The sequence below is a fragment of the Cherax quadricarinatus genome, chromosome 4, assembly GCF_038502225.1.
Source record: "Cherax quadricarinatus isolate ZL_2023a chromosome 4, ASM3850222v1, whole genome shotgun sequence".
Classification (NCBI taxonomy): Eukaryota; Metazoa; Arthropoda; class Malacostraca; order Decapoda; family Parastacidae; genus Cherax; species Cherax quadricarinatus.
In genome coordinates this window covers 5627843-5653750 of record NC_091295.1, presented here as the reverse complement: position 1 = coordinate 5653750, position 25908 = coordinate 5627843, and positions in this window count along the sequence as shown.

Below are 25908 nucleotides of genomic sequence, written 5' to 3'. Positions count from 1 at the left end.
CTTCGACCCCATTGCCTATGCTCTCATTAGCCCATCTATCCTCCAATAGCTGTTTATATCTTACCCTAACTGCCTCCTCTTTTAGTTTATAAACCTTCACCTCTCTCTTCCCTGATGCTTCTATTCTCCTTGTATCCCATCTACCTTTTACTCTCAGTGTAGCTACAACTAGAAAGTGATCTGATATATCTGTGGCCCCTCTATAAACATGTACATCCTGAAGTCTACTCAACAGTCTTTTATCTACCAATACATAATCCAACAAACTACTGTCATTTCGCCCTACATCATATCTTGTATACTTATTTATCCTCTTTTTCTTAAAATATGTATTACCTATAACTAAACCCCTTTCTATACAAAGTTCAATCAAAGGGCTCCCATTATCATTTACACCTGGCACCCCAAACTTACCTACCACACCCTCTCTAAAAGTTTCTCCTACTTTAGCATTCAGGTCCCCTACCACAATTACTCTCTCACTTGGTTCAAAGGCTCCTATACATTCACTTAACATCTCCCAAAATCTCTCTCTCTCCTCTGCATTCCTCTCTTCTCCAGGTGCATACACGCTTATTATGACCCACTTCTCGCATCCAACCTTTACTTTAATCCACATAATTCTTGAATTTACACATTCATATTCTCTTTTCTCCTTCCATAACTGATCATTTAACATTACTGCTACCCCTTCCTTTGCTCTAACTCTCTCAGATACTCCAGATTTAATCCCATTTATTTCCCCCCACTGAAACTCTCCTACCCCCTTCAGCTTTGTTTCGCTTAGGGCCAGGACATCCAACTTCTTTTCATTCATAACATCAGCAATCATCTGTTTCTTGTCATCCGCACTACATCCACGCACATTTAAGCAACCCAGTTTTATAAAATTTTTCTTCTTCTCTTTTTTAGTAATTGTATACAGGAGAAGGGGTTACTAGCCCATTGCTCCCGGCATTTTAGTCGCCTCATACGACACGCATGGCTTACGGAGGAAAGATTCTTTTCCACTTCCCCATGGACAATAGAAGAAATAAAAAAGAACAAGAGCTATTTAGAAAAAGGAGAAAAACCTAGATGTATGTATATATATATATGCATGTGCGTGTCTGTGAAGTGTGACCAAAGTGTAAGTAGGAGTAGCAAGATATCTCTGTTATCTTAGCGTGTTTATGAGACAGAAAAAGAAAACCAGCAATCCTACCATCATGCATATATATATATATATATATATATCTATATATATATATACATATATATATATATATATATATATATACATATTTATATATATGTATATATATATATATACATATATATATATATATATATATATATATAGTGGCATGCAAAGAATACGTTACACTTTATACAGCATATGTACACACTCCCTTATAGGCTGCCTCCCAACCAGTGAACCAGGCACTAAGGGCTTAACAGTAAGGGTACCCATCATTAAATCAGTGCCTTGGTTCATTAACCAACCATAGGCAGGCCTGCCAAGTGCTGAGGCGATGTGACTTCACTCTCAGTCAGCACTTGCCAGACTTGTATAGCAGCTGGTTGAGCACAGCACTCTCTTTCTTTCTCGGGCTTTTGTCTTTGCCTTTATCACCGTGTGGTACACTTTTATTTCAACTCTTGTACATAGTGTACATAAGTGTACATAATGTACATAAGTGTACATAAATGTATATATAACTGGTGAAGGAAAATGCAAGTTAAATAATACTGCTGTGTTTATTCTCACTCCAAACTCATTACTACCAGGTCAACAGGCCATTATTACCTGTGTTCATAATATGGGAAGCTCAGTCCGGGAGCTGGAGCTGGAGCTGGTCTTAATATTGTTCAGATAGCCTTCCTTTTGCTCTGCATTGCTTGTCAGCCTTGCTATTCTTTTGTTATTGCGTGTCAGCCTTGCAATCACTTTTGTTATTGCGTGTCAGCCTTGCAATCACTTTTATTATTGCGTGTCAGCCTTGCAATCACTTTTGTTATTGCGTGTCAGCCTTGCTATTTTGTGCATCCTGCAAGTCATATTGTGCATGTTGCTGCATGTTGCGTGTAATACAAACAGCATGTTAAGTTGGGGTTAATGCCACCTACATGGGTCAGGTGGTTAGTGTCTCACTCTACTAAATCTACTCACACTATCCCTACAGCGTTGCTGGCGAATTGATATCCTATGGGGTTGATATTCTATTGGCATAGAATATCAACCCAACTGACTCTTACCGCTGTACACCTTTGTGACATTATTCATACAGAGTTAAGAGCTGAAGCAACTATGGTGCACCAAACTGAGGTATCTCCCACTACAGGAGCTGTTAATCTCCGCTTAGGTTCCTTCATAATGTGGAAGGGACAACACCAGAGCAACCAGACCAGCAGTCTCATAAAGCAGATGCATCAGGTTTGTCTCAGGGGGAGTCCACCTCACTGGCACGTGAGTTAGCCAAACTCAATCTTCAAACAACTAGGAAGCAGCGAGCATTTGCTAGGGAGGAGTTTGATGAAGAGGAGGAGCGGAGGCAATTTAAGCAGATTGTGGATGACTTTAGTGTGCAAAAGGCAGTATATCTAGTTCCTCGTTTTTTTGAGGGCGAGCCTTAACAGTTTTTCGAGGTATCTGAAAACCAGGCTCAAACATTGAGGTGGCCTGAGGAGCAATGGGCAGCATTAGTGCATACAGCATTGTATGGTTAGGTACAAGAGTTCACATCTGTGCTGAAAAATTGTAATAATAATAACATGCAAAATTTTTCGATCCCATCAATCAACATCATTGGAGCTGGTCAGAAACAAAAGTCCACCATTAGCAAACGGAGGTTCGAATCTCCTGCACTCAATGCGCTAAATAACCCATGCAAGTTTAGCAAGTCATAAATACAGTGTAGGGAGTACGTGGTGCGTGTCGTGTTATGGTAGTCAGACGTGAAGGAGAGAGGTGAGTGCTCCCTCAAGACAATCTCTGTCGCCCACACTAACTCAAGACTCAGCCATACTTTTACCTGATGTCATTTCGTTAAGCAGGCGAATGTCTGAGCCGATATTGTGTAATGCTGACTCTCAACGGTACGTCACTGCACGCTTCATGGAGAAGGCAACACGGGGAAACAGGCAACACGAGGAAGCAAGCATCACCAGGGGGTAGGGAACACCAGGAAGCAGGCAACACCAGGGAGCAGGAAACACCTGGGAGCAAGCACCACAGGGAGCAGGCAACACCAGGGAGTAGGCAACACCTTGAAGCAAGCAACACCAGGGAGCAGGAAACACCAGGACGTAAGCAACCTCAGGGAGCAGACAACACCAGGGAGCAGGCAACACCAGGAAGCAGGCAACATCAGGGAGTAACGCCAGAGAGCAAGCAGCACCAGGGAGCAGGCAACACCAGATAGCAGAGCAGATTCTTGGTTGCAATGTGTAATGTGTATTGTGTTGAGGAGCCAGGGTGTGCTGGTATTGTGTTGAGGAGCCAGGGTGTGCTGGTATTGTGTTGAGGAGCCAGGGTGTGCTGGTATTGTGTTGAGGAGCCAGGGTGTGCTGGTATTGTGTTGAGGAGCCAGGGTGTGCTGGTATTGTGTTGAGGAGCCATGGTGTGCTGGTATTGTGTTGAGGAGCCAGGGTGTGCTGGTATTGTGTTGAGGAGCCAGGGTGTGCTGGTATTGTGTTGAGGAACCAGGGTGTGCTGGTATTGTGTTGAGGAGCCAGGGTGTGCTGGTATTGTGTTGAGGAGCCAGGGTGTGCTGGTATTGTGTTGAGGAGCCAGGGTGTGCTGGTATTGTGTTGAGGAGCCAGGGTGTGCTGGTATTGTGTTGAGGAGCCAGGGTGTGCGGGTATTGTGTTGAGGAGCCATGGTGTGCTAGTATTGTGTTGAGGAGCCAGGGTGTGCTGGTATTGTGTTGAGGAGCCAGGGTGTGCTGGTATTGTGTTGAGGAGCCATGGTGTGCTGGTATTGTGTTGAGGAGCCAGGGTGTGCTGGTATTGTGTTGAGGAGCCATGGTGTGCTGGTATTGTGTTGAGGAGCCAGGGTGTGCTGGTATTGTGTTGAGGAGCCAGGGTGTGCTGGTATTGTGTTGAGGAGCCAGGGTGTGCTGGTATTGTGTTGAGGAGCCAGGGTGTGCTGGTATTGTGTTGAGGAGCCAGGGTGTGCTGGTATTGTGTTGAGGAGCCAGGGTGTGCTGGTATTGTGTTGAGGAGCCAGGGTGTGCTGGTATTGTGTTGAGGAGCCAGGGTGTGCTGGTATTGTGTTGAGGAGCCAGGATGTGCTGGTATTGTGTTGAGGAGCCAGGGTGTGCTGGTATTGTGTTGAGGAGCCGGGGTGTGCGGGTATTGTGTTGAGGAGCCAGGGTGTGCTGGTATTGTGTTGAGGAGGGTGTGCTGGTATTGTGTTGAGGAGCCAGGGTGTGCTGGTATTGTGTTGAGGAGCCAGGGTGTGCTGGTATTGTGTTGAGGAGCCAGGCTGTGCTGGTAATGTGTTGAGGAGCCAGGTGTGCTGGTATTGTGTTGAGGAGCCAGGGTGTGCTGGTATTGTGTTGAGGAGCCAGGGTGTGCTGGTATTGTGTTGAGGAGCCATGGTGTGCTGGTATTGTGTTGAGGAGCCAGGGTGTGCTGGTATTGTGTTGAGGAGCCAGTGTGTGCTGGTATTGTGTTGAGGAGCCATGGTGTGCTAGTATTGTGTTGAGGAGCCAGGGTGTGCTGGTATTGTGTTGAGGAGCCAGGGTGTGCTGGTATTGTGCTGAGGAGCCAGGGTGTGCTGGTATTGTGTTGAGGAGCCAGGGTGTGCTGGTATTGTGTTGAGGAGCCAGGGTGTGCTGGTATTGTGTTGAGGAGCCAGGGTGTGCTGGTATTGTGTTGAGGAGCCAGGGTGTGCTGGTATTGTGTTGAGGAGCCAGGGTGTGCTGGTATTGTGTTGAGGAGCCAGGGGTGCTGTGCTGGTATTGTGTTGAGGAGGCAGGGTGTGCTGGTATTGTGTTGAGGAGCCAGGGTGTGCTGGTATTGTGTTGAGGAGCCAGGGTGTGCTGGTATTGTGTTGAGGAGCCAGGGTGTGCTGGTATTGTGTTGAGGAGCCAGGGTGTGCTGGTATTGTGTTGAGGAGCCAGGGTGTGCTGGTATTGTGTTGAGGAGCCAGGGTGTGCTGGTATTGTGTTGAGGAGCCAGGGTGTGCTGGTATTGTGTTGAGGAGCCAGGGTGTGCTGGTATTGTGTTGAGGAGCCAGGGTGTGCTGGTATTGTGTTGAGGAGCCAGGGTGTGCTGGTATTGTGTTGAGGAGCCATGGTGTGCTGGTATTGTGTTGAGGAGCCAGGGTGTGCTGGTATTGTGTTGAGGAGCCAGGGTGTGCTGGTATTGTGTTGAGGAGCCAGGGTGTGCTGGTATTGCTTGAGGAGCCAGGGTGTGCTGGTATTGTGTTGAGGAGCCAGGGTGTGCTGGTATTGTGTTGAGGAGCCAGGGTGTGCTGGTATTGTGTTGAGGAGCCAGGGTGTGCTGGTATTGTGTTGAGGAGCCAGGGTGTGCTGGTATTGTGTTGAGGAGCCAGGGTGTGCTGGTATTGTGTTGAGGAGCCAGGGTGTGCTGGTATTGTGTTGAGGAGCCAGGGTGTGCTGGTAGTGTGTTGAGGAGCCAGGGTGTGCTGGTATTGTGTAGAGGAGCCCGGGTGTGCCAGGGTGTGCTATTGTGTTGAGGAGCCAGGGTGTGCTGGTAGTGTGTTGAGGAGCCAGGGTGTGCTGGTATTGTGTTGAGGAGCCAGGGTGTGCTGGTATTGTGTTGAGGAGCCAGGGTGTGCTGGTATTGTGTTGAGGAGCCAGGGTGTGCTGGTATTGTGTTGAGGAGCCAGGGTGGTGTGCTGAGTATTGTGTTGAGGAGCCAGGGTGTGCTGGTATTGTGTTGAGGAGCCAGGTGTGCTGGTATTGTGTTGAGTGTTGAGGAGCCAGGGTGTGCTGGTATTGTGTTGAGGAGCCATGGTGTGCTGGTAGTGTTGAGGAGCCATGGTGTGTGCTGTGCTGGTATTGTGTTGAGGAGCCAGGGTGTGCTGGTATTGTGTTGAGGAGCCATGGTGTGCTGGTATTGTGTTGAGGAGCCAGGGTGTGCTGGTATTGTGTTGAGGAGCCAGGGTGTGCTGGTATTGTGTTGAGGAGCCAGGGTGTGCTGGTATTGTGTTGAGGAGCCAGGGTGTGCTGGTATTGTGTTGAGAAGTCAGTTGCTAGGAGCCAGGGTGTGCTGGTATTGTGTTGAGGAGCCAGGGTGTGCTGGTATTGTGTTGAGGAGCCAGGGTGTGCTGGTATTGTGTTGAGGAGCCAGGGTGTGCTGGTATTGTGTTGAGGAGCCAGGGTGTGCTGGTATTGTGTTGAGGAGCCAGGGTGTGCTGGTATTGTGTTGAGGAGCCAGGGTGTGCTGGTATTGTGTTGAGGAGCCAGGGTGTGCTGGTATTGTGTTGAGGAGCCAGGGTGTGCTGGTATTGTGTTGAGGAGCCAGGGTGTGCTGGTATTGTGTTGAGGAGCCATGGTGTGCTGGTATTGTGTTGAGGAGCCAGGGTGTGCTGGTATTGTGTTGAGGAGCCAGGGTGTGCTGGTATTGTGTTGAGGAGCCAGGGTGTGCTGGTATTGTGTTGAGGAGCCAGGGTGTGCTGGTATTGTGTTGAGGAGCCATGGTGTGCTGGTATTGTGTTGAGGAGCCAGGGTGTGCTGGTATTGTGTTGAGGAGCCAGGGTGTGCTGGTATTGTGTTGAGGAGCCAGGGTGTGCTGGTATTGTGTTGAGGAGCCAGGGTGTGCTGGTATTGTGTTGAGGAGCCAGGGTGTGCTGGTATTGTGTTGAGGAGCCAGGGTGTGCTAGTATTGTGTTGAGGAGCCAGGGTGTGCTGGTATTGTGTTGAGGAGCCAGGGTGTGCTGGTATTGTGTTGAGGAGCCAGGGTGTGCTGGTATTGTGTTGAGGAGCCAGGGTGTGCTGGTATTGTGTTGAGGAGCCAGGGTGTGCTGGTATTGTGTTGAGGAGCCATGGTGTGCTGGTATTGTGTTGAGGAGCCAGGGTGTGCTGGTATTGTGTTGAGGAGCCAGGGTGTGCTGGTATTGTGTTGAGGAGCCAGGGTGTGCTGGTATTGTGTTGAGGAGCCAGGGTGTGCTGGTATTGTGTTGAGGAGCCAGGGTGTGCTGGTATTGTGTTGAGGAGCCAGGGTGTGCTGGTATTGTGTTGAGGAGCCAGGATGTGCTGGTATTGTGTTGAGGAGCCAGGGTGCTGTGCTGGTATTGTGTTGAGGAACCAGGGTGTGCTGGTATTGTGTTGAGGAGCCAGGGTGTGCTGGTATTGTGTTGAGGAGCCAGGGTGTGCTGGTATTGTGTTGAGGAGCCAGGGTGTGCTGGTATTGTGTTGAGGAGCCAGGGTGTGCTGGTATTGTGTTGAGGAGCCAGGGTGTGCTGGTATTGTGTTGAGGAGCCAGGGTGTGCTGGTATTGTGTTGAGGAGCCAGGGTGTGCTGGTATTGTGTTGAGGAGCCATGGTGTGTGGTATTGTGTTGAGGAGCCAGGGTGTGCTGGTATTGTGTTGAGGAGCCAGGGTGTGCTGGTATTGTGTTGAGGAGCCAGGGTGTGCTGGTATTGTGTTGAGGAGCCAGGGTGTGCTGGTATTGTGTTGAGGAGCCAGGATGTGCTGGTATTGTGTTGAGGAGCCAGGGTGTGCTGGTATTGTGTTGAGGAGCCAGGGTGTGCTGGTATTGTGTTGAGGAGCCAGGGTGTGCTGGTATTGTGTTGAGGAGCCAGGGTGTGCTGGTATTGTGTTGAGGAGCCAGGGTGTGCTGGTATTGTGTTGAGGAGCCATGGTGTGCTGGTATTGTGTTGAGGAGCCAGGGTGTGCTGGTATTGTGTTGAGGAGCCAGGGTGTGCTGGTATTGTGTTGAGGAGCCAGGGTGTGCTGGTATTGTGTTGAGGAGCCAGGGTGTGCTGGTATTGTGTTGAGGAGCCAGGGTGTGCTGGTATTGTGTTGAGGAGCCAGGGTGTGCTGGTATTGTGTTGAGGAGCCAGGGTGTGCTGGTATTGTGTTGAGGAGCCAGGGTGTGCTGGTATTGTGTTGAGGAGCCAGGGTGTGCTGGTATTGTGTTGAGGAGCCAGGGTGTGCTGGTATTGTGTTGAGGAGCCAGGGTGTGCTGGTATTGTGTTGAGGAGCCAGGGTGTGCTGGTATTGTGTTGAGGAGCCAGGGTGTGCTGGTATTGTGTTGAGGAGCCAGGGTGTGCTGGTATTGTGTTGAGGAGCCAGGGTGTGCTGGTATTGTGTTGAGGAGCCAGGGTGTGCTGGTATTGTGTTGAGGAGCCAGGGTGTGCTGGTATTGTGTTGAGGAGCCAGGGTGTGCTGGTATTGTGTTGAGGAGCCAGGGTGTGCTGGTATTGTGTTGAGGAGCCAGGGTGTGCTGGTATTGTGTTGAGGAGCCAGGGTGTGCTGGTATTGTGTTGAGGAGCCAGGGTGTGCTGGTATTGTGTTGAGGAGCCAGGGTGTGCTGGTATTGTGTTGAGGAGCCAGGGTGTGCTGGTATTGTGTTGAGGAGCCAGGGTGTGCTGGTATTGTGTTGAGGAGCCAGGGTGTGCTGGTATTGTGTTGAGGAGCCAGGGTGTGCTGGTATTGTGTTGAGGAGCCAGGGTGTGCTGGTATTGTGTTGAGGAGCCAGGGTGTGCTGGTATTGTGTTGAGGAGCCAGGGTGTGCTGGTATTGTGTTGAGGAGGAGCCAGGGTGGCTGGTATTGTGTTGAGGAGCCAGGGTGGCTATTGTGTTGAGTATTGTGTTGAGCATACAGGGTGTGCTAGTATTGTGTTGAGGAGCCAGGGTGTGCTGGTATTGTGTTGAGGAGCCAGGGTGTGCTGGTATTGTGTTGAGGAGCCAGGGTGTGCTGGTATTGTCTTGCGGAGCCGGGGTGTGCTGGTATTGTGTTTGAGGAGCCAGGGTGTTCTGGTATGGTCTTGAGGAGCCAGGGTGTGCTGGTATTGTGTTGAGGAGCCAGGGTGTGCTGGTATTGTGTTGAGGAGCCAGGGTGTGCTGGTATTGTGTTGAGGAGCCAGGGTGTGCTGGTATTGTGTTGAGGAGCCAGGGTGTGCTGGTATTGTGTTGAGGAGCCAGGGTGTGCTGGTATTGTGTTGAGGAGCCAGGGTGTGCTGGTATTGTGTTGAGGAGCCAGGGTGTGCTGGTATTGTGTTGAGGAGCCAGGGTGTGCTGGTATTGTGTTGAGGAGCCAGGGTGTGCTGGTATTGTGTTGAGGAGCCAGGGTGTGCTGGTATTGTGTTGAGGAGCCAGGGTGTGCTGGTATTGTGTTGAGGAGCCAGGGTGTGCTGGTATTGTGTTGAGGAGCCAGGGTGTGCTGGTATTGTGTTGAGGAGCCAGGGTGTGCTGGTATTGTGTTGAGGAGCCAGGGTGTGCTGGTATTGTGTTGAGGAGCCAGGGTGTGCTGGTATGTGTGTTTGTGTTGAGGAGCCAGGGTGTGCTGGTATTGTGTTGAGGAGCCAGGGTGTGCTGGTATTGTGTTGAGGAGCCAGGGTGTGCTGGTATTGTGTTGAGGAGCCAGGGTGTGCTGCTGTGCTGGTATTGTGTTGAGGAGCCAGGGTGTGCTGGTATTGTGTTGAGGAGCCAGGGTGTGCTGGTATTGTGTTGAGGAGCCAGGGTGTGCTGGTATTGTGTTGAGGAGCCAGGGTGTGCTGGTATTGTGTTGAGGAGCCAGGGTGTGCTGGTATTGTGTTGAGGAGCCAGGGTGTGCTGTTGAGGAGCCAGGGTGTGCTGGTATTGTGTTGAGGAGCCAGGGTGTGCTGGTATTGTGTTGAGGAGCCAGGGTGTGCTGGTATTGTGTTGAGGAGCCAGGGTGTGCTGGTATTGTGTTGAGGAGCCAGGGTGTGTGCCAGGGTGTGCTGGTATTGTGTTGAGGAGCCAGGGTGTGCTGGTATTGTGTTGAGGAGCCAGGGTGTGCTGGTATTGTGTTGAGGAGCCAGGGTGTGCTGGTATTGTGTTGAGGAGCCAGGGTGTGCTTGTATTGTGTTGAGGAGGTGTGCTGGTATTGTGTTGAGGAGCCAGGGTGTGCTGGTATTGTGTTGAGGAGCCAGGGTGGTATTGTGTTGAGGAGCCAGGGTGTGCTGGTATTGTGTTGAGAAGTCAGCCAGGCCAGGGTGTGCTGGTATTGTGTTGAGGAGCCAGGGTGTGCTGGTATTGTGTTGAGGAGCCAGGGTGTGCTAGTATTGTGTTGAGGAGCCAGGGTGTGCTGGTATTGTGTTGAGGAGCCAGGGTGTGCTAGTATTGTGTTGAGGAGCCAGGGTGTGCTGGTATTGTGTTGAGGAGCCAGAGTGTGCTGGTATTGTGAGGAGCCAGGGTGTGCGGGTATTGTGTTGAGGAGCCATGGTGTGCTGGTATTGTGTTGAGGAGCCATGGTGTGCTAGTATTGTGTTGAGGAGCCAGGGTGTGCTGGTATTGTGTTGAGGAGCCATGGTGTGCTGGTATTGTGTTGAGGAGCCAGGGTGTGCTGGTATTGTGTTGAGGAGCCAGGGTGTGCTGGTATTGTGTTGAGGAGCCAGGGTGTGCTGGTATTGTGTTGAGGAGCCAGGGTGTGCTGGTATTGTGTTGAGGAGCCAGGGTGTGCTGGTATTGTGTTGAGGAGCCAGGGTGTGCTGGTATTGTGTTGAGGAGCCAGGTGTGCTGGTATTGTGTTGAGGAGCCAGGGTGTGCGGGTATTGTGTTGAGGAGCCAGGGTGTGCTGGTATTGTGTTGAGGAGCCAGGGTGTGCTGGTATTGTGTTGAGGAGCCAGGGTGTGCTGGTATTGTGTTGAGGAGCCAGGGTGTGCTGGTATTGTGTTGAGGAGCCAGGGTGTGCTGGTATTGTGTTGAGGAGCCAGGGTGTGATTGTGTTGAGGAGCCAGGGTGTGCCAGGGTGTGCTGGTATTGTGTTGAGGAGCCAGGGTGTGCTGGTATTGTGTTGAGGAGCCAGGGTGTGCTGGTATTGTGTTGAGGAGCCAGGGTGTGCTGGTATTGTGTTGAGGAGCCAGGGTGTGCTGGTATTGTGTTGAGGAGCCAGGGTGTGCTGGTATTGTGTTGAGGAGCCAGGGTGTGCTGGTATTGTGTTGAGGAGCCAGGGTGTGCTGGTATTGTGTTTGAGGAGCCAGGGTGTGCTGGTATTGTGTTGAGGAGCCAGGGTGTGCTGGTATTGTGTTGAGGAGCCAGGGTGTGCTGGTATTGTGTTGAGGAGCCAGGGTGTGCTGGTATTGTGTTGAGGAGCCAGGGTGTGCTGGTATTGTGTTGAGGAGCCAGGGTGTGCTGGTATTGTGTTGAGGAGCCAGGGTGTGCTGGTATTGTGTTGAGGAGCCAGGGTGTGCTGGTATTGTGTTGAGGAGCCAGGGTGTGCTGGTATTGTGTTGAGGAGCCAGGGTGTGCTGGTATTGTGTTGAGGAGCCAGGGTGTGCTGGTATTGTGTTGAGGAGCCAGGGTGTGCTGGTATTGTGTTGAGGAGCCAGGGTGTGCTGGTATTGTGTTGAGGAGCCAGGGTGTGCTGGTATTGTGTTGAGGAGCCAGGGTGTGCTGGTATTGTGTTGAGTGAGCCAGGGTGTGCTGTGCTATTGTGTTGAGAAGCCAGGGTGTGCTGGTATTGTGTTGAGGAGCCAGGGTGTGCTGGTATTGTGTTGAGGAGCCAGGGTCATTGTGGTGTGTGGTATTGTGTTGAGGAGCCAGGGTGTGCTGGTATTGTGTTGAGGAGCCAGGGTGTGCTGGTATTGTGTTGAGGAGCCAGGGTGTGCTGGTATTGTGTTGAGGAGCCAGGGTGTGCTGGTATTGTGTTGAGGAGCCAGGGTGTGCTGGTATTGTGTTGAGGAGCCAGGGTGTGCTGGTATTGTGTTGAGGAGCCAGGGTGTGCTGGTATTGTGTTGAGGAGCCAGGGTGTGCTGGTATTGTGTTGAGGAGCCAGGGTGTGCTGGTATTGTGTTGAGGAGCCAGGGTGTGCTGGTATTGTGTTGAGGAGCCATGGTGTGCTGGTATTGTGTTGAGGAGCCAGGGTGTGCTGGTATTGTGTTGAGGAGCCAGGGTGTGCTGGTATTGTGTTGAGGAGCCAGGGTGTGCTGGTATTGTGTTGAGGAGCCAGGGTGTGCTGGTATTGTGTTGAGGAGCCAGTCAGGGTGTGCTAGTACTGTATTGTGTTGAGAAGCCAGGGTGTGCTAGTATTGTGTTGAGGAGCCAGGGTGTGCTGGTATTGTGTTGAGGAGCCAGGGTGTGCTGGTATTGTGAGGAGCCAGGGTGTGCGGGTATTGTGTTGAGGAGCCATGGTGTGCTGGTATTGTGTTGAGGAGCCAGGGTGTGCTGGTATTGTGTTGAGGAGCCAGGGTGTGCTGATATTGTGTTGAGGAGCCAGGGTGTGCTGGTATTGTGTTGAGGAGCCAGGGTGTGCTGGTATTGTGTTGAGGAGCCAGGGTGTGCTGGTATTGTGTTGAGGAGCCAGGGTGTGCTGGTATTGTGTTGAGGAGCCAGGGTGTGATGGTATTGTGTTGAGGAGCCACGGTGTGCTGGTATTGTGTTGAGGAGCCAGGGTGTGCTGATATTGTGTTGAGGAGCCAGGGTGTGCTGCTATTGTGTTAAGGAGCCAGGGTGTGCTGGTATTGTGTTGAGGAGCCAGGGTGTGCTGGTATTGTGTTGAGGAGCCATGGTGTGCTGGTATTGTGTTGAGGAGCCAGGGTGTGCTGGTATTGTGTTGAGGAGCCTGGGTGTGCTGGTATTGTGTTGAGGAGCCATGGTGTGCTGGTATTGTGTTGAGGAGCCAGGGTGTGCTGGTATTGTGTTGAGGAGCCAGTGGTGTGCTGGTATTGTGTTGAGGAGCCAGGGTGTGCTGGTATTGTGTTGAGGAGCCAGGGTGTGCTGGTATTGTGTTCAGGAGCCAGGGTGTGCTGGTATTGTGTTGAGGAGCCAGTGTGTGCTGGTATTGTGTTGAGGAGCCAGGGTGTGCTGGTATTGTGTTGAGGAGCCACGGTGTGCTGGTATTGTGTTGAGGAGCCAGGGTGTGCTGGTATTGTGTTGAGGAGCCACGGTGTGCTGGTATTGTGTTGAGGAGCCATGGTGTGCTGGTATTGTGTTGAGGAGCCAGGGTGTGCTGGTATTGTGTTGAGGAGCCAGGGTGTGCTGGTATTGTGTTGAGGAGCCACGGTGTGCTGGTATTGTGTTGAGGAGCCAGGGTGTGCTGGTATTGTGTTGAGGAGCCAGGGTGTGCTGGTATTGTGTTGAGGAGCCAGGGTGTGGTGGTATTGTGTTGAGGAGCCAGGGTGTGCTGGTATTGTGTTGAGGAGCCAGGGTGTGCTGGTATTGTGTTGATGAGCCAGGATGTGCTGGTATTGTGTTGAGGAGCCATTGTGTGCTGGTATTGTGCTGAGGAGCCAGGGTGTGCTGGTATTGTGTTGAGGAGCCATGGTGTGCTGGTATTGTGTTGAGGAGCCAGGGTGTGCTGGTATTGTGTTGAGAAGCCAGGGTGTGCTAGTATTGTGTTGAGGAGCCAGGGTGTGCTGGTATTGTGTTGAGAAGTCAGGGTGTGCTGGTACTGTGTTGAGAAGCCAGGGTGTGCTAGTATTGTGTTGAGGAGCCAGGGTGTGCTGGTATTGTGTTGAGGAGCCAGGGTGTGCTAGTATTGTGTTGAGGAGCCAGGGTGTGCTGGTATTGTGTTGAGGAGCCAGAGTGTGCTGGTATTGTGTTGAGGAGCCAGGGTGTGCTGGTATTGTGTTGAGGAGCCAGGGTGTGCTGGTATTGTGTTGAGGAGCCAGGGTGTGCTGGAATTGTGTTGAGGAGCCAGGGTGTGCTGGTATTGTGTTGAGGAGCCAGGGTGTGCTGGTATTGTGTTGAGGAGCCATGGTGTGCTGGTATTGTGTTGAGGAGCCAGGGTGTGCTGGTATTGTGTTGAGGAGCCAGGGTGTGCTGGTATTGTGTTGAGGAGCCAGGGTGTGCTGGTATTGTGTTGAGGAGCCAGGGTGTGCTGGTATTGTGTTGAGAAGTCAGGGTGTGCTGGTACTGTGTTGAGAAGCCAGGGTGTGCTAGTATTGTGTTGAGGAGCCAGGGTGTGCTGGTATTGTGTTGAGGAGCCAGGGTGTGCTGGTATTGTGAGGAGCCAGGGTGTGCTGGTATTGTGTTGAGGAGCCAGGGTGTGCTGGTATTGTGTTGAGGAGCCAGGGTGTGCTGGTATTGTGTTGAGGAGCCAGGGTGTGCTGATATTGTGTTGAGGAGCCAGGGTGTGCTGGTATTGTGTTGAGGAGCCAGGGTGTGCTGGTATTGTGTTGAGGAGCCAGGGTGTGCTGGTATTGTGTTGAGGAGCCAGGGTGTGCTGGTATTGTGTTGAGGAGCCAGGGTGTGATGGTATTGTGTTGAGGAGCCACGGTGTGCTGGTATTGTGTTGAGGAGCCAGGGTGTGCTGATATTGTGTTGAGGAGCCAGGGTGTGCTGATATTGCGTTAAGGAGCCAGGGTGTGCTGGTATTGTGTTGAGGAGCCAGGGTGTGCTGGTATTGTGTTGAGGAGCCATGGTGTGCTGGTATTGTGTTGAGGAGCCAGGGTGTGCTGGTATTGTGTTGAGGAGCCTGGGTGTGCTGGTATTGTGTTGAGGAGCCATGGTGTGCTGGTATTGTGTTGAGGAGCCAGGGTGTGCTGGTATTGTGTTGAGGAGCCAGTGTGTGCTGGTATTGTGTTGAGGAGCCAGGGTGTGCTGGTATTGTGTTGAGGAGCCAGGGTGTGCTGGTATTGTGTTCAGGAGCCAGGGTGTGCTGGTATTGTGTTGAGGAGCCAGTGTGTGCTGGTATTGTGTTGAGGAGCCAGGGTGTGCTGGTATTGTGTTGAGGAGCCACGGTGTGCTGGTATTGTGTTGAGGAGCCAGGGTGTGCTGGTATTGTGTTGAGGAGCCACGGTGTGCTGGTATTGTGTTGAGGAGCCATGGTGTGCTGGTATTGTGTTGAGGAGCCAGGGTGTGCTGGTATTGTGTTGAGGAGCCAGGGTGTGCTGGTATTGTGTTGAGGAGCCACGGTGTGCTGGTATTGTGTTGAGGAGCCAGGGTGTGCTGGTATTGTGTTGAGGAGCCAGTGTGTGCTGGTATTGTGTTGAGGAGTCAGGGTGTGCTGGTATTGTGTTGAGGAGCCAGGGTGTGCTGGTATTGTGTTGAGGAGCCAGGGTGTGCTGGTATTGTGTTGAGGAGCCATGGTGTGCTGGTATTGTGTTGAGGAGCCACGGTGTGCTGGTATTGTGTTGAGGAGCCAGGGTGTGCTGATATTGTGTTGAGGAGCCAGGGTGTGCTGATATTGCGTTAAGGAGCCAGGGTGTGCTGGTATTGTGTTGAGGAGCCAGGGTGTGCTGGTATTGTGTTGAGGAGCCATGGTGTGCTGGTATTGTGTTGAGGAGCCAGGGTGTGCTGGTATTGTGTTGAGGAGCCAGGGTGTGCTGGTATTGTGTTGAGGAGCCATGGTGTGCTGGTATTGTGTTGAGGAGCCAGGGTGTGCTGGTATTGTGTTGAGGAGCCAGTGTGTGCTGGTATTGTGTTGAGGAGCCAGGGTGTGCTGGTATTGTGTTGAGGAGCCAGGGTGTGCTGGTATTGTGTTGAGGAGCCAGGGTGTGCTGGTATTGTGTTGAGGAGCCAGTGTGTGCTGGTATTGTGTTGAGGAGCCAGGGTGTGCTGGTATTGTGTTGAGGAGCCACGGTGTGCTGGTATTGTGTTGAGGAGCCAGGGTGTGCTGGTATTGTGTTGAGGAGCCACGGTGTGCTGGTATTGTGTTGAGGAGCCATGGTGTGCTGGTATTGTGTTGAGGAGCCAGGGTGTGCTGGTATTGTGTTGAGGAGCCAGGGAGTGCTGGTATTGTGTTGAGGAGCCAGGGTGTGCTGGTATTGTGTTCAGGAACCAGGGTGTGCTGGTATTGTGTTGAGGAGCCAGGGTGTGCTGGTATTGTGTTGAGGAGCCAGCGTGTGCTGGTATTGTGTTGAGGAGCCAGGGTGTGCTGGTATTGTGTTGAGGAGCCAGGGTGTGCTGGTATTGTGTTGAGGAGACAGTCTGTCCTGGTATTGTGTTGAGGAGCCAGGGTGTGCTGGTATTGTGCTGAGGAGCCAGGGTGTGCTGGTATTGTGTTGAGGAGCCAGGGTGTGCTGGTATTGTGTTGAGGAGCCACGGTGTGCTGGTATTGTGTTGAGGAGCCATGGTGTGCTGGTATTGTGTTGAGGAGCCAGGGTGTGCTGGTATTGTGTTGAGGAGCCAGGGTGTGCTGGTATTGTGTTGAGGAGCCATGGTGTGCTGGTATTGTGTTCAGGAACCAGGGTGTGCTGGTATTGTGTTGAGGAGCCAGGGTGTGCTGGTATTGTGTTGAGGAGCCAGGGTGTGCTGGTATTGTGTTGAGGAGCCAGGGTGTGCTGGTATTGTGTTGAGGAGCCAGGGTGTGCTGGTATTGTGTTGAGGAGCCAGGGTGTGCTGGTATTGTGTTGAGGAGCCAGGGTGTGCTGGTATTGTGTTGAGGAGCCATGGTGAGTTGGGACAGGATGGGCATCATCGTACCAACATCATAATATCTACTGTCTTATCTGTGCCTCGTAGGCTTCATCCTTCCTTCTATATACCGGCAGAACAATTGTAATAAGCTATATTGTACTCTAATATTATATATCTAAATTTCATTATTTATATTATTCTCTGTGAAATTTTTTATTTTATTCAGAAGATGAGGGATTAGTGTGGAGGGTTACCAAGCCATGGCTTGCTTCTGCAGTGTTTTAAAATCTGAGGTTAGAGTGTTGAGGGAGAGGTCCTGCTTCTCCAGGAGGAAATTAGGAGGCTGAAGGTTCACCTCGATGGGTTTGGGAGTGAATGTGAGGTGGCTGGAGTGGTTGAAGGGAATGAGGTTACCAGCAGTGAGGTGAAGTCTGTCTCTTGATGCGAGGAGGGTGAAGGGGAGGAGGACGGAAAGGCTACCAGCAGTGAGGTGCAGTGCAGCACCTGCTACATGTGGCCCGTGGTTCCCAGTAATGGGAGGAACATCAAAAATAATGAAAGTTAAGAGAGAAGATTTGAACACAAACACAATGAGTAACTGCATGTTGCTACCAGCAGTAACAAAACCTACAAGAGTTACAGAGACTAGTGTTTCCCTACTTGACCTCATCTGGACTAACACCATATTCCCTTTAAAATCAGGCATAATCACAGATAATACCACAGACCACTACCCTACCTTCCTCATCACAAATCTTGGCAAATTACCCCAAGACACTACTAATGTCACTTTCAGACTTCACAATGAGGCAGCCATTAATAACTTCACAGCAGCAGTGACAAACACTGACTGGCACACTGAGCTAGAAATCTATACAGATATTGACGAATGTATTAATAATTTTCTAAAAAAGACCCAATACCTCTAGAACAAGCACTGCCCCAAAAAAAAAAACTAAACAAATGACAGCTAAGAGACTGAACAGTCCCTGGCTAACACCCAGTATCCTCAAATCCATAAATACAAAGCACCTATACGAAAAACAGTACAGAATGGGTCACATAACCAGAGACCAAACAAAACGTTACTCGTCAATCATAACCAGCCTAATAAGAAGGGCTAAAAAACTGTATTATGAGAACAGATTATCCAACTTACGAGGTGATATAAAAAAGACCTGGAAAACCCTATCAGAAATTCTAGGAACAAAACAGATATCACGAAATAGCGAAATTGAATTAACAAAACCAGATGAACCCCAATTCCCACTAACTGAAACAGCAGACTCAATGATTTCTTCTCCACTATAGGAAAAAACCTTGCCAATAAAATCCCAAGGTCAGATACCCCACCCAATGACTACCTCACTGGCAACTACCCTACTGAAGTCTCCCTTATTATCAACACACTAAAAAACAAGGCAGGAGATTTAAATACCTTACCACACTTTATATACAAAAAAGCATCACAAGTACTATCACCAATCATTGCAACACTCTTTAACAAATCCATAGAATCCTCTACCTTCCTTACAGTTCTCAAAATAGCGAGGGTCACCCCGATCCATAAAGGAGGAGACCAAACAGACTTGAATAACTAAAGGCCAATATCTAACTTACACCCTCTCTGTAAAATCTTCGAAAAATTAATTCATAAGCGAATCTATTCCTACCTCATCTCCCAAAACATACTCAACCCCTGTCAATTTGGGTTCAGGCCTAATAAAAATACTAATGATGCTATTATACACATGCTAGAAAACATATACACTGCAATAGAGAAAAAAGAAATCCCACTGGGGATCTTCATTGACTTACGTAAAGCTTTTGATACAGTTGACCATGACTTGCTCCATATAAAATTGTCGCACTATGGTATTAGAGGGCACTCCCTCAACTACCTCAAGTCATACCTCAGCAACAGAAGCCAATATGTGTACACAAACGGGGCAAACTCTTTCGCACAACCAATTACAGTTGGTGTCCCACAGGGAAGTGTCCTTGGCCCTCTTCTCTTTCTCATATACATAAATGACCTACCAAATGCATCGCAACTACTCAAACCCACACTATTTGCAGATGACACTACATACGTCTTCTCTCACCCGAGCCCAGTCATGCTAGCCAATACTGTAAACACCGAATTACAGAAAATATCTACCTGGACGAGTACTAACAAACTTACTCTAAACATTGACAAAACCTACTTCATGTTAAGAGCTACAGACGTCCCTCTTAACATAATGATAAACTGATCACCTGTCACAAAACTCACAGAGGGAAAATTCTTAGGAATCCACCTTGATAATAGACTCAAATTTCAAACACATATACAGCAAATTTCCAAAAAAAATTCCAAGACCGTAGGCATACTATCGAAGATACGGTACTATGTTCCACAGTCAGCCCTCCTGGCCCTATATCACTCACTTATTTCCCCCTATCTCACCTATGGAATTTGTGCATGGGGCTCAACAACAATAAACCATCTCAGACCATTAATTCCCCAACAAAACTGACTTAAGAAATCGTAATGACACGATTGCAAATAAACCATACCCCCGGCCGGGATTGAACCCGCGGTCATAGAGTCTCAAAACTCCAGCCCGTCGCGCTAACCACTAGACCAGCTAGCCACAATAAGATTCATCCAACTAGGTATATTTCTACACCATAGGAAGGTTAGCACAGGGTATGGTTTATTTGCAATCGTGTCATTACGATTTCTTAAGTCATGTTGACGGCAGTGAAGGGACTTGAGCTAGAGTTCGTCACGGCCACGCTAGCTGGAGATTCGTCTGTAAAAACTTGCATTTGTGGTCACAGAGGTGCCTGTGCTAACCTTCCTATGGTGTAGAAATATACCTAGTTGGATGAATCTTATTGTGGCTAGCTGGTCTAGTGGTTAGCGCGACGGGCTGGAGTTTTGAGACTCTATGACCGCGGGTTCAATCCCGGCCGGGGGTATGGTTTTTTCCCCAACAAAAGGCTGCAGTCAGAATGATAACAAATTCCCACTACAGGCAGCACACTCCACCAATATTCAAAACTCTAAACCTACTCACCATACAAAACATCCATACTCATTACTGCACCTACTACATACATAGAACACTTAACTCTGACATAAACCCTCCCCTCAAACGTCTCCTTACCAACCTCAACAGAACACATGACCATAACACAAGGCACAGATCACTCTTTGATGTTCCTTGTGTCCATCGCACACTATGCAAAAACTCAATGCACATAAAAGGCCCTAAAATCTGGAATTCATTACCTGTGAATATAAAAGAAACACTGTTTATAAATTCAAGTCTCTTCTCAAAAATCACTTACTCACCCACAACTAAATAAATACTGAATAATTGTATCTCATAAATTGTATCTCATAAATGTTTCTCATTATTGTATCTCATAAATGTCTAACCTATGACCCAATCAAACTTTATTCTTTAAATTACATTACCTAACAGAATACTCCTTTCTACTGAATGCTCAGCAACACAGTAACTGACCATATAACCTGTCTTTGTAATACTCATTTGTGCTAAATTGTTATCTGTTTACAATGATGTTTTTACCACTGAATATATCATTGCTAAGTTAATCTTAAGTTAATTTTAAGCCTGCCCATAATGCTCTGCATACAAGGGGCTTTGGCAGGTTGCACTGTAATAACTGTATTCTTTTGTACTTCACTGTATCATGTTCAAATTAATGAATAAAATAAATAAAAAAGTTAGGAAATCGTTTCTCTGTTCTTCAGGATGAGTGTACTTCAGTGGTCAGTGAAGGTAAAGGTACTACTTCCCCTGCTAATAGAGGTAAGCGAATTCTTGTGGTTGGTGACTCACAGGTAAGATATATGGACCGTGCTTTCTGTAATAGGAATAAGAAGGTGAGAGAGAGGGTGTGATTCCCTGGAACTGTGGTGTTAGTGATATAGTCAACAGGTTGGATAATATCATGTCAAGTAATGGGAACAAGCCTATTATCTGTCTCAGTGCTGGTGGAAATGATATTGAGAAGGGTAGGAGAGAAGAGCTGCTAGATAAGTACAGGTCAGCTATTGATTTAATTAAGTCTAAGGGTAGGTTCCGAATCATATGTAGCATCTTGCCTAGAAGGGGAGTGGGAAATGAATGGTTGTCAAGGGCAATTGTTGTAATTTTCTGGCTAGACAGATACTGGAAGGAACTTGCAGCAGCAGCAGCAGCCTCTGGACGAGGCTGCTGCTGAAGGCTGGACAACCGGGGTTTCTCATACTGCCTTGATCCAGCGGAGCCTCTGTGGGCAGTGCAGGTTCCAGGCATGTTACTTCTTACCACAATTCGGATACATAGGACACAGACGCCGCAATTTTTCCCTTAAATTGACATCGGGCGCTATGGTGATTGTATCTCTGGCACGTGAAACACCTCAAAAGTTCTGGATTGTACTTTCTAACTTGGCATTTTTCCCAGCATCCTATATCTAGTTGAGCCGAAATAAGTCCTCTACGTTGGCTCAAGTCTTGCCTCGTTGGTACGTTATCTTCCCTCTTGGTTCGGAACCGCTCAACTTTCAGAATGTTTTGTTTACTAGTGATTGCATCGAGACATGTCTCACAGACAGCAGACAGAGCACAGCTTCTCTGCTTTCAGGCAGATTAATGGAACTGTACAATACGAAAATAACTTGCACATAGGAGAAAGAAACTTGTAACGTTTCGATCCAACTTGAAGTAACTGAAGAACATTATTGCTCTGAAACAAATTAAAACTTACTTCAGGAAACTCGAGGTCAAGAAAGTCTGCAAAGTTTTACCCTTCCATTAATTATAGAAGAAATATTGCATGTCCCTCAGAGGAAGGCAGAATTACCCACCGAGGTTACTGGTCATTTTCTCTGATAATTGACAAGAATTCCATTGATAATTTAAATCACTTTAAGTATTACTATTTTTATTCCTTTTAATCTTTAAATGAATAATCAAAAACAAATATTCATTAAGCTTAATAATGTCAACTGCTTAATTTACCTACCCATCTTTTCTGTGTAACGACACACAACTAGTGTGTGTGTGGATGTACCGACGTAGAAGCAAGATTTACCTGTCATCTTACATGTGTTTGAGACAGAGATACCAAGCAGTGCTGCCAGAGTGCATAACATTTAAGAGGTTGCTTCTCGATACATATTCGTGTGGTAAAATAACAGTACTCCGAGGCTGGTTGCTCTCTAACAGCCTAGTACTAATATCTCATTAATAATAATAATAATTTATCAAGCACTCTAAAAACGTATGGGAAGTGCAACTCAATCAGGTTTGATGCGGGGAAGAAAAGAGTTACTCCAGTTCCGTGAATCAAGATCCCTTCACCAGCATCAAATCAATATTTCTCACTAACATTTCTAGTGGAAATTACCAGACATTATGTCATTCAACACTGAATATTGTTCAATTATTCACAACTGTGTTCCATGATATGCAATATAGTGGTATGACTTGCAACTCCGGATATTGTTGTTAGTCGGGGGAGCTTCAGGTGCTGGCATCCTCATACAGGGCTTCAGGTGCTGGCATCCTCATACAGGGCTTCAGGTGCTGGCATCCTCATACAGGGCTTCACGTGCTGGCATCCTCATACAGGGCTTCAGGTGCTGGCATCCTCATACAGGGCTTCAGGTGCTGGCATCCTCATACAGGGCTTCAGGTGCTGGCATCCTCATACAGGGCTTCACGTGCTGGCATCCTCACACAAGGCGTCAGGTGCTGGCATCCTCATACAGGGCTTCAGGTGCTGGCATCCTCATACAGGGCTTCAGGTGCTGGCATCCTCATACAGGGCTTCACGTGCTGGCATCCTCATACAGGGCTTCAGGTGCTGGCATCCTCATACAGGGCTTCACGTGCTGGCATCCTCATACAAGGCTTCAGGTGCTGGCATCCTCATACAGGGCTTCAGGTGCTGGCATCCTCATACAGGGTTTCAGGTGCTGGCATCCTCATACAGGGCTTCAGGTGCTGGCATCCTCATACAGGGCTTCAGGTGCTGGCATCCTCATACAGGGCTTCAGTTGCTGGCATTCTCATACAGGGCTTCAGGTGCTGGCATCCTCATACAGGGCTTCTGGTGCTGGCATCCACATATAGGGCTTCAGGTGCTGGCATCCTCATACAGGACTTCAGGTGCTGGCATCCTCATACAGGGCTTCAGGTGCTGGCATCCTCATACAGGGCTTCAGGTGCTGGCATCCTCATACAGGGCTTCAGTTGCTGGCATCCTCATACAGGGCTTCAGGTGCTGGCATCCTCATACAGGGCTTCACGTGCTGGCATCCTCACACAAGGCGTCAGGTGCTGGCATCCTCATACAGGGCTTCAGGTGCTGGCATCCTCATACAGGGCTTCAGGTGCTGGCATCCTCATACAGGGCTTCACGTGCTGGCATCCTCATACAGGGCTTCAGGTGCTGGCATCCTCATACAGGGCTTCACGTGCTGGCATCCTCATACAAGGCTTCAGGTGCTGGCATCCTCATACAGGGCTTCAGGTGCTGGCATCCTCATACAGGGCTTCAGGTGCTGGCATCCTCATACAGGGCTTCAGGTGCTGGCATCCTCATACAGGGCTTCAGGTGCTGGCATCCTCATACAGGGCTTCAGTTGCTGGCATTCTCATACAGGGCTTCAGGTGCTGGCATCCTCATACAGGGCTTCTGGTGCTGGCATCCTCATATAGGGCTTCAGGTGCTGGCATCCTCATACAGGGCTTCTGGTGCTGGCATCCTCATATAGGGCTTCAGGTGCTGGCATCCTCATACAGGACTTCAGGTGCTGGCATCCTCATACAGGGCTTCAGGTGCTGGCATCCTCATACAGGGCTTCAGGTGCTGGCATCCTCATACAGGGCTTCAGGTGCTGGCATCCTCATACAGGGCTTCTGGTGCTGGCATCCTCATATAGGGCTTCAGGTGCTGGCATCCTCATACAGGGCTTCAGTTGGTGGCATCCTCATACAGGCCTTCAGTTGCTGCTGTCAGCATAGTTGCTGATCCCTGTGTTATATAGCATATTAGTATCATCCATGTGCTTTAGATAGGAGATCCCTTTTAGGCCTGTGACTTTGTGTGACGTCACGGGATGCGCATGTGTACGGTCATACCTCTGCCTCCCTCTCAGTCGGCGTAGACATCCAGGCTAAGACAGGCAGAGGCTGGGCTCCACGTTCATCACAGTCTGACAATATATGTTACCATCCAACAAGTGTGTCTACCTTCAACCCTCGATATCTCCATTTAAGAACCCCTACGATAAATGGTGCCAGCGGTGTGTGCATAAAATTGATAATTATGCTGATGTACGGAGATTTCTTTCGACCAGCAAGACGGCCATTTCGTGTCACCAGTAGGCCGACCTAGCCAGCCTGCTACCTCATGTCAGCTACTCTCTCAAGCTCCTACCAGCTTCTACACCATTCACTGGTCAGTCTCTTTGTATTAGTGTTTATCTGCTTATTTGCATCACTCCCGAGAGGTTGACCCGAGTTTGCAAAATAAGCCAGCTTCCAATCTGTGGTGAGGGAGCCCAGTCTAGCCTAGTTTACTCCATCCAATTCTTTTGCCTGCCAAGCCAGCTTCCACCTCTGCTGTGCTCATCGTGTGAAGTTATCAAGCTATTTTGTGTGAAGGGTTAAGATAAGCCAGCTAGCAACTAACCCAGGTGTCTTACCCCAGTACTCAAGCAAGCCATTTGAGTTTTCTTCATCGCTTGTGATTCAAGCTCCAAGCCATCCTGAGTGCTCTTTTTCATCCTTGTGGTGTTGTGGTATTTCGTGGGTGTATTTTAAGCTAGCCAGCTTAGAATATCTTCGCAGCAGTGTGGTTGTTCTCAGTGAGGCTTACGCCGTTCAACCCATAGGCCCAACCACCCACTCACCACGTGTCTCACCATTGCCGGTCTTAGCCCTGTTTACCCACAAACCCAACCACTATCACTGTTGTGGTACTCGCCCAACCTCTACCAGTGTTTTGGCGCACTACTAAGGGTTCCAGCAGCATATTTTAAGGACCACATAGGGAGTCAAGAGCTAGTGTGTCTTCAACAGTGGCGCCACCGTTGAAAGCCTCCTGTGTGAAGTCTATCGTCGATGTAAGCGCAATTCTACGATACGTGTGCAGAGGACAGCAGCAAGACGACATAAACAATCCTCTACTCTCCACTACCATCTACCTCATTCTTCACCAAGTCGTTACAGCGATAATATTTGTCATAGAGACATTTGCGAGTGTCGAGACATTTCTTTTGTGTTTCCAGTGATTTTTTTCTTAGTGACACTCGGTGACTCTCGATCAGACTCAGTGTTTGTTTGCAATAATCTTTTAATCTCCTTAATTCAGTGCTAATTTCCATGCATTATCTTACGTCTGTTGTGTTGTGTGTCTTTTTATACATTTGAAGTAAGTACCTAGTGTCTTTCCTCGTTGTGTGTGCAACATATGAGCAGTATAGAACTTGTGTTTACACTTCAGAATCACCTTGTGTTCTCAGTATTCCAGCGAAGTATTTCAGTAATTTATCAGCTTTATTCTGCATCACAACTCAGTGTTGTCTCAGTTATATATATTCCGCATCACAACTCAGTGTTGTCTGTTATATTTTTTTTCTTCCCAGCATTTGTGTATTCTTGTTTTGTTCCCTGTGTGTTGAACATTCTTGTGTTCATATTCTTTCATTTAGCCAGTGTCTAATTTGTCTTATTTCCACAGACAATAGTGCCATTATTTTGTGCAAGCAAGAAATCATTTTTACAAAATTTTTCACACATCAAGTTTCATTGCAAGAAAATTCTAGTATTGTGTTTATGTTGATGTGTTGTGTTCTGCATCACTGTAAGTGTTCAAACTTTTTTGTTCTGTGTTTTAGCACCTATTATTTTCCATGTTTCATTGAACAAATTCACTCTTAGTGTAATTTTTAAGTTCTTCTTTTAGAGTAAATTGTTCTTTTGCTTGTTAAGTGTTGCTTGAGTGTAGTTAAGAGTTAAAGTGTTCATTCCTTGATATATTTCTTTTCTTGTGTGTAATAATTTTTATTATTGCACATTGACTCATTTTGCAATAATTCTTGTGCAAATATTGTGTTGCCATTAAAGTTTTCTTGCAGAAATTTTATGCAGTACTTGTTGATTAGCAATTGTAATTTTGCAACATTGCTACAGTTTATTTCAGTGCAGTTTCATATGCTCTGTTCTGTGCATAATATTTTATTCTTTGTGTGCCATTTTATTTTATTTCAGCGAATTGTGTCCCAATTTGTTTCATTTTTGCACAAGTTTTATTGAGTCCATTTTATCATTTTGTTGTGTATTTTCCTGTTGCATTGAAAGTAAAGACAACTCACTGTGCCATTTATTCAATTTAAAGTAAAAGTTGAGCAAATCAGATTTGAGTAAAGTACAAGTTCTCTTGATTTTCAAAGTGTTG